The sequence below is a fragment of the Acanthaster planci genome, linkage group LG11, assembly GCF_054643075.1.
Source record: "Acanthaster planci isolate LZ-2023a linkage group LG11, COTS_SCS, whole genome shotgun sequence".
Lineage (NCBI taxonomy): Eukaryota > Metazoa > Echinodermata > Asteroidea > Valvatida > Acanthasteridae > Acanthaster > Acanthaster planci.
In genome coordinates this window covers 7,344,167-7,351,476 of record NC_141787.1, presented here as the reverse complement: position 1 = coordinate 7,351,476, position 7,310 = coordinate 7,344,167, and the positions used below count along the sequence as shown (strand labels likewise).

Genomic DNA, 7,310 nt, shown 5'->3' with positions numbered 1-7,310 from the left:
AAAGAGAAAAAGGGGACGCCAGGCCCCGCCACCGTGGACCGAGTGCTGCCGGCCCCGTGGCAGATCTCCGAGTGGACCGCCGGAGACGGAACGGGCGCCCAGCGCCGAGAGAGAGAGAGAGAGAGAAGAGAGCCTGCGCGGACGGGATGCGGAGGGGCCCCCTTCCTGGCAGCCGCCGAGGCGCCGGGTGGGCCCCCATAGGCGAGAGAGAGGCAGAGGCCTATTGCGAACCCATCGACCTCAGATCGGGCGAGAGGACCCACTCGACCTAAGCATATCACTAAGCGGAGGAAAAGAAACTAACCAAGATTCCGCCAGTAGCGGCGAGCGAAGCGGGAAGAGCCCAGCGCCGAATCTCCGGGCCCCCAGCGGGCCTGCGGGAACTGTGGCGTGAGGAAGTCCGGTCCGGCTGTCGCGGCGGGGCCGAGGTACTTCTGATCGAGGTCCCCCGTCGTCCCATGGCGGGTGTCAGGCCCCTGCAGTCGCCGTCCGGCCGGTGACTAGGGCTTCCGGGAGTCGGGTTGTTTTGTAGCGCAGCCCAAAGGCGGGTGGTAAACTCCATCCAAGGCTAGACCGATAGAGCACAAGTACCGTGAGGCAGCCTGCACTTCTCCCGGGCGCGGCGCCCGCGAAAGGCTGGGCATCCGGGCCCGCCTAGGCTCGCCTGTTGGGGTTCTTCCGGCCACCCCGGTTCCCCCGACCGGGGGGGGGGCGGTCGGAGAGCCTAGAGACCGGCCGTGGTCGCGCCGGCCGCCCGGCCGAGGAAGGGACGACGGGCCGCGCCCGCCCGCGCGCCGCCTCCCCGCAGCGGCCGCCGGGCCGGGCCTCCCGGCCTGCCGGAGGGCCCCGCCCGCCTCGACCGTCCCAGGTGGCGCCGGGCCGGCGGTCCCCGTCCGGGCCGGTGTCGGCCGCGCTGAGGCGCCCCGGGTCCGCGGGCGAATTTCGCGAGCCCTGCCGACCTGTCTTGAAACACGGATCAAGGAGTCTATCGGGCTTGCGAGTCTGGGGGCCGCCAGGTGAAGCCCCGCATTGCGGCCGACGCTCATCGGAGCCCAGAAAAGGCGTTGGTTGATACAGACAGCAGGACGGTGGCCATTGAAGTCGGAATCCGCCAAGGAGTGTGTAACAACTCACCTGCCGAATCAACTAGCCCTGAAACTGGATGGCGCTGAGCGTGCCGCCCACACCCGGCCGTCGGGGCAGAGTGGGATTACCGCCCTGGTGGTACGCCCCGGCGAGTAGGACGGCCGCCGCGGTGCGCGTCGAAGCACCGGCCGCGAGGCCGCGTGGAGCCGCTGTGGGCGCAAATCTTGGTGGTAGTAGCAAATATTCGAGTGAGATCCTCGAGGGCCGAGTGGCGGAGAAGGGTTCCATGTGAACAGCAGTTGTACATGGGTCAGTCGATCCTAAGCCTTAGGGAAAATCCGCTCCGAGCGGAGGCGGGCGCCCCCCTCCTCGCGGGGCTGGGGCCTTGCCCCCCGGGCGAAAGGGAATTGGGTCAATATTTCTGAGCCCGCAGGGTTCAGAAATATTGTCCGTCCTCCGCAGCGGTCCGAGCTGCGAAGCAAACAAGCCCGCAGACGCCGGCTGGGGCCCCGGGAAGAGTTTTCTTTTCTTGGTAAGGGGCGGAATCCCTGGAATCGGCTTGTCCGGAGCTAGGGGCTGCGGCCCCGTACAGCGCCGCGTCTCCGGCGGTGTCCGGCAAGCTCCAACCGGCCCTTGAAAATGCGGGGGAGTGCCTGGACCGTCGCTTCGGGTCGTATCCAAAACCGCAGCCGGTCTCCAAGGTGAACAGCCTCTGGTCGATAGAACAATGTAGGTAAGGGAAGTCGGCAAGCCGGATCCATAACTCAGAGAAGGATTGGCTCTGAGGGCTGGGTCGGTCGGGCCGGGGCTGGAAGCGGGTCGCGGCGCCCCATGTCCGCGCCAGGTAGCCAAATGCCTCGTTATCTAATTAGTGACGCGCATGAATGTATTATCGAGATTCCCACTGTCCTTATCTATCTAGCGAAACCACAGCCAAGGGAAAGGGAAAGAAGACCCTGTTGAACTTGACTCTAGTCTGACCTTGTGAAGAGACACGGGTGTAGGATAGGTGGGAGGGCCCTGGCCCGACGGTGAAATACCACTACTCTCGTCGTTTCTTTACTTAGCGGTGAGGCGGGGAGCGGATCCCGCGTGGGCCCAGTCTTCTCGCGCTACGCGGACGGCCGCCTCACGGCGCCGCCGGCCGCCACCCGCTCTGGCGACAGCGTCAGGCGGGGAGTTTGACTGGGGAGGTACATCTGTCAAAGAGTAACGCAGGTGTCCTAAGGCGAGCTCAGCGAGAACAGAAAACCCCTCGCGGAGCAAAAGGGCAAAAGCTCGTTTGATTTTGATTTTCAGTATGAATACGGACCGTCAAAGCGTGGCCTATTGATCCTTTTGAGCTTCGGAGTTTGAAGCAAGAGGTGTCAGAAAAGTTACCACAGGGATAACTGGCTTGTGGAAGCCAAGTGTTCACAGCGAGGAAGGCCAGCCGGCCGGCGGCCTTCGGGCGGGCCGGACACTGGGGATGAGGAAACCGGGGAGGACTGCCGGCGAAGGAGGAGCGGGCGCAGTCGGAGGAGGGCCCGCCAAGACTGACGGTGGAGTGAACTGGCGCTCACCCGGCGGCCTGCGATGAGCTGCTGGGCCGCAAGTCTGAGGGGGCCGCCCCAAACTGACTTGAATTCCAGGGTTGGCAGTATACCCCGCAGGAGGGCTCTGGGGGAGTAGTGCCGGGGTGGCGAGTTGCCAGGTCGGTCCCAATGCCGTCGTGCGACGGGCCGTCCGGCGGGGAGGGACCCGGGCCTCCGGCACGGGGACAGAGTCTTGCAGCGGGCGGCGCCCGTCCCGCCGTGGGTGCCGGACGGGCGGCGTTGCGTGGGCGCCCGCTAAAGATTTCTTCCTCGGACTTCGTTGTCCGCGAAAGGTCGGATCTCCGGCTCTCGAGAGCGTCTCTCGTCAGGGTCTGTTGGGCCCAAAACTTGCCTATTTCAATGAGAGCATTTTGGACTTTAACCCCCACTCCCTGGTTTGCCTTTTTATAGGGGGGAAGGTGGTCTCAAGCTCAGCTCCAGCTGCCAGAAATCATTACAGCCATATATTGTCCATACGATATTGCAATTTCCACACGGTGGAGCCCAAGGCTCTGGAGCGATTCCCCCTCGGGTCTGGACAAGCCCGGCTCCGGCGCAGCGGGGACTGGTGATGTGGCGCGGCGAATTGCAGTCCTGGGGGAAAAAACCCGCCGCAACCGCACGCCAACCCCCTAAAGCCGTGCATTTCCGACACGCTTCCCCGGGCGAAAACGGCTCCAGGGCGTTTTTCGGCGCGGCCGGCCGACCCTTCATGCCCAGAGGTGTCGGAACGGGGAGGTGCGGTGGTGCGTGGCCGCTAGCGCACGGCCCGCTGCGAGAGAGCGAGGGAGAGGGGAGCCAGGGCCCCTTAGAGAACGGCGGGTTCTCCGCTGCCCCTGATCAGCAATATATAAGACGTCCGGATCGGCCCGGCAACTTCCGCGGAACGGATGGACCGGCCCGCCCCAGGGCGGGCTGCACCCGACCTCCGCCGGGTCCCGGCAGCCCAAGGCGCACTGACGTCGCGGTGGCGTCCCAAGCCCGGAGAGGCGGCAGCGGCCCCCCCGGCCAGAGCCTTGCGCGACCCCGTGGCACGCCCGCCGAGCAGGCGGCGGGTGGGGCCCCGCGATCGCGCCGAGCTGCAGCCCCGGCGGCGGCAGGCAGGATCCCCGACCGGGGATCTCCCAGACGGAGGGAGCTCAGCTCGGGCAGCCTCCTGGCTGGTCCGGCCGCCCCCTCCGGGATCGAGGCGAGAGGAGGCCGGCGCAATGGGGCCAAAGGGTGGCATTCCAGCGGCCGCCCGCGCGCCCAGGGAGGAAATGGAGAGGAAGTGCCGCCCCGGCCGGGCTGGAGAGGGCGAAGGACCGGCGGCGGGCGGCATTCCAGCGGAGGCCAGGCGGCGAGCGAGAGCAGAAAGGCGCAGGACTCCGGCGCCGCGGCCCGGCAGCCGCGGCGCGGCCGAGCAGTCCGGAGGGCCCGAGTTGGCGGGCCCCGGCCCCAAGGGCTACCTGGTTGATCTCCAATGACGCGGCGGGCAGTCTGCGGGAAACCAAAGTCTTTCGGTTCCGGGGGAAGTATGGTTGCAAAGCTGAAAGATAAAGGAATTGACGGAAGGGCACCACCAGGAGTGGAGCCTGCGGCTTAATTTGACTCAACACGGGGAAACTCACCCGGCCCGGACACAGTGAGGATTGACAGATTCAGAGCTCTTTCCTGATTCTGTGGCTGGTGGTGCATGGCCGTTCTTAGTTGGTGGAACGATTTGTCTGGTTAATTGCGATAACGAACGAGACTCTCGCTTGCTAAATAGTCGCGCCGGCCGCCCCGCCGGGCGCGGACTTCTTAGAGGGACAAGTCACGTTCAGCCACGCGAGATTGAGCAATAACAGGTCTGTGATGCCCTTAGATGTTCGGGGCCGCACGCGCGCTGCACTGAATGGATCAGCGGGTAGCCGCCCTTGGCCGGAAGGTCTGGGCAATCCGTTGAACCTCATTCGTGCTTGGGATAGGGAGTTACAATTGTCCCCCTGAACGAGGAATTCACAGTAAGCGCGAGTCATCAGCTCGCGTTGATTACGTCCCTGCCCTTTGTACACACCGCCCGTCGTTACTACCGATTGCATGGTTTAGTGAGATCCTCGGACGGGCCGCGGAGGGGCGCCCCCGGCGCCTCGCTCCTGCGTCCAGAAGAGGATCGAACTTGATCATTTAGAGGAAGTAAAAGTCGTAACTAGGTTTCCGTAGGTGAACCTGCGGAAGGATCATTACCGAGCAGAGAGAGCGTGCCCGGCCGGCCCCCTTCCGTCCACCGAGACGGAGAGGGCCGGCCACTGTACTGTCTTCCGGGTGTAGGCGGGAGTGGCCCAAGCCGGGGTGCGCCCGAGGAGCCGCGATGACACTGGCTGCAGGCGGCAACAAGGGGAGTGCCAAGAGACCGGGAGGTTGCGGCGCGGGTCCCCGGCTCTCCGGGGAGGATGATATGCGAATTCTGCGGGCAGGCGAAGGGTCACCGGCCGGCCGCGGTCTCCGCGCGGAGGGCCGAGTGGCTCCTCGGGGGAGTCCGCCGTGGTGTGGCAGGTCGGCGCTGAGTATCCGCCCCACCCACGAGCGCCGGTCGTCCCCCCGGCCGAACAAGAAAGACACGGGAGGCCTCGAGGGAGCGCGCCGGAAGGAGGCCAGGCAGGCAGGGCAGGCCAAGAGAGAAAAAAGTGAGACCAAGCCCAGCCAGCGGGGACCGAGTGCCGCCGGCCCCGTGGCACATCTCCAAGTGGACCGCCGGAGAGGGAGCGGGCGCCCAGCGCCGAGAGAGAGAGAGAGAGAAGAGAGCCCGCGCAGACGGGCCGCAGAGGGGGCCCCCCTTCCTGGCAGCCTCCAAGGCGCCGGTTGGGCCCCCGAGACTCAAGATAGAGAGAGAGAGACGAGGCCTATTGCGAACCCATCGACCTCAGGTCGGGCGAGAGGACCCAATCGATTTAAGCATATCACTAAGCGGAGGAAAAGAAACTAACCAAGATTCCCCCAGTAGCGGCTAGCGGGAGTCGGGTTGTTTTGTAGCGCAGCCCAAAGGCGGGTGGTTAACTCCATCCAAGGCTAAATACCGGCAGGTGACGGTTAGAGCACAAGTACCGTGAGGGAAAGTTGAAAAGCACTCTGAAGAGAGAGTTCAAGTGTACTTGAAGCCGTCGGGCCCAGGAGATTCAGCGCACCCCCTAGCCGCCAGCCGCCAGCCCCCCGCGGCTGCGACGGAGGAAGAGCGGGCACGCTAGGACCCGAAAGATGGTGAACTATGCCCGAGCAGGACCAAGCAAGAGGAAACTCTGGTGGAGGTCTGCAGCGATTCTTACCTGCAAATCGATCGCCCGACTTGGGTATAGGGGCAAAAGACTAACTGAGCCGTCTAGTAGCTGGTTCCCTCCGAAGTTTCCCTCAGGATAGCTGGCGCCTGGGAAAGAGAGAGAGAGCAGTTGCATCCGGTAGGCGAATGATTAAAGGCCTTGGGGCCGAAACGACCTAAACCTATTCTCAAACTTTAAATTGGTGCGGGGCCCTACCTGCCGGCTCAGGGCCGGGCCCTCAATGCACGGGCGCCCAGTGGGCCATTTTTGGTAAGCAGGACGGGCGCTGCAGGATGAACCGAACACCGGGTTGGGGCGCCGCATTGCGGCCGACGCTCATCAGAGCCCAGAAAAGGCGTTGGTTGATACGGGCAGAAGGACGATGGCCATGGAACTCGGAGTGTGTAACAACTCACCTGCCGAATCAACTAGCCCTGAATATGGACGCTGAGCGTGCCGCCCACACCCGGCCGTCGGGGCAGAGAAAGAGTGGGACCGCTGCCCGGGTGGTACGCCCCGACGAGTAGGAGGGCCGCCCCGGTGCACGTCGAAGCGCCGGCCGCGAGGCCGCGTGGAGCCGCCGCGGGCGCAGATCTTGGTGGTGGTAGCAAATATTCGAGTGAGACCCTCGAGGGCCAAATGCTGAGAAGGCCTCCATGTGAAGAGCAGTTGTAAATGGGTCAGTCGATTCTAAGCCCCACGGAAGATCCGCCCCGACCAGAGGCGCCCCCCCTTCTCCCGGGGCCAGGGACTCGCCCCTTGGGCGAAAAAGGAATCGGGTCAATATTCCCGAACCCGCAGGCGGAGTCCTCAGTTCTTCTAGGCGGTCCGAGCTGCGAAGCAAGTGAGCCCGCAGACGTGTCCTAAAGCGAGGTCAGCGAGGGCGGAAATCTCACGCAGAGCAAAAGGGCGAAAGCTCGTTTGATTTTAATTTTCAGTATGAATACGGACCGTCAAAGCGTGAGCTGCTTCTGGGAGAGGGGCACCGCCACGCGAAGAGGCGGAGATGCTGGGGTCCAGCAGCGGGGAGAGGAGGTTGAGCGCGGAGGGCCGGCTGGCGCCGCCCAGTGTCCCTCGGGCAGACCGCACTTGGAGGAGGAGACCGGGGAGGACCAGCGGCGGGCGCGGCAGGAGGGCCCCCGGGCCGGGACAGGCGGTGGGGCCCCGTCGCTAGTGGGCCGGACGTTTCCCAGACCCGGCGGTGCAGCGGGTGCAGCCGGAGGAGGGCATGCCGGAACTGACGGCGGAGTGAACGAGCACTTCTCCGGTGTCCAAAGTTTGGCTGCTGGGCTGCATGTCTGACGCGGCCGCCCCAAACTGACTTGAAATCCACGGTTAATAGTGTACCCCGCAGGAAGGCTCTGGGGAATAGAAC

General features: G+C 64.7%; 3 pseudogenes; all 3 read left to right on the top strand.

Moving 5' to 3' along the window:
• The first annotated feature begins 258 nt into the window (after positions 1-258).
• Positions 259-1,804, top strand: LOC147797333 (large subunit ribosomal RNA; annotated as a pseudogene).
• A 2,364-nt stretch (positions 1,805-4,168) lies between these two features.
• Positions 4,169-4,859, top strand: LOC147797332 (small subunit ribosomal RNA; annotated as a pseudogene; the record flags this gene model as incomplete).
• Positions 4,860-5,562: 703 nt separating this feature from the next.
• On the top strand, positions 5,563-6,764 carry LOC147797331 (large subunit ribosomal RNA; annotated as a pseudogene).
• The last annotated feature ends 546 nt before the right edge of the window (positions 6,765-7,310 follow it).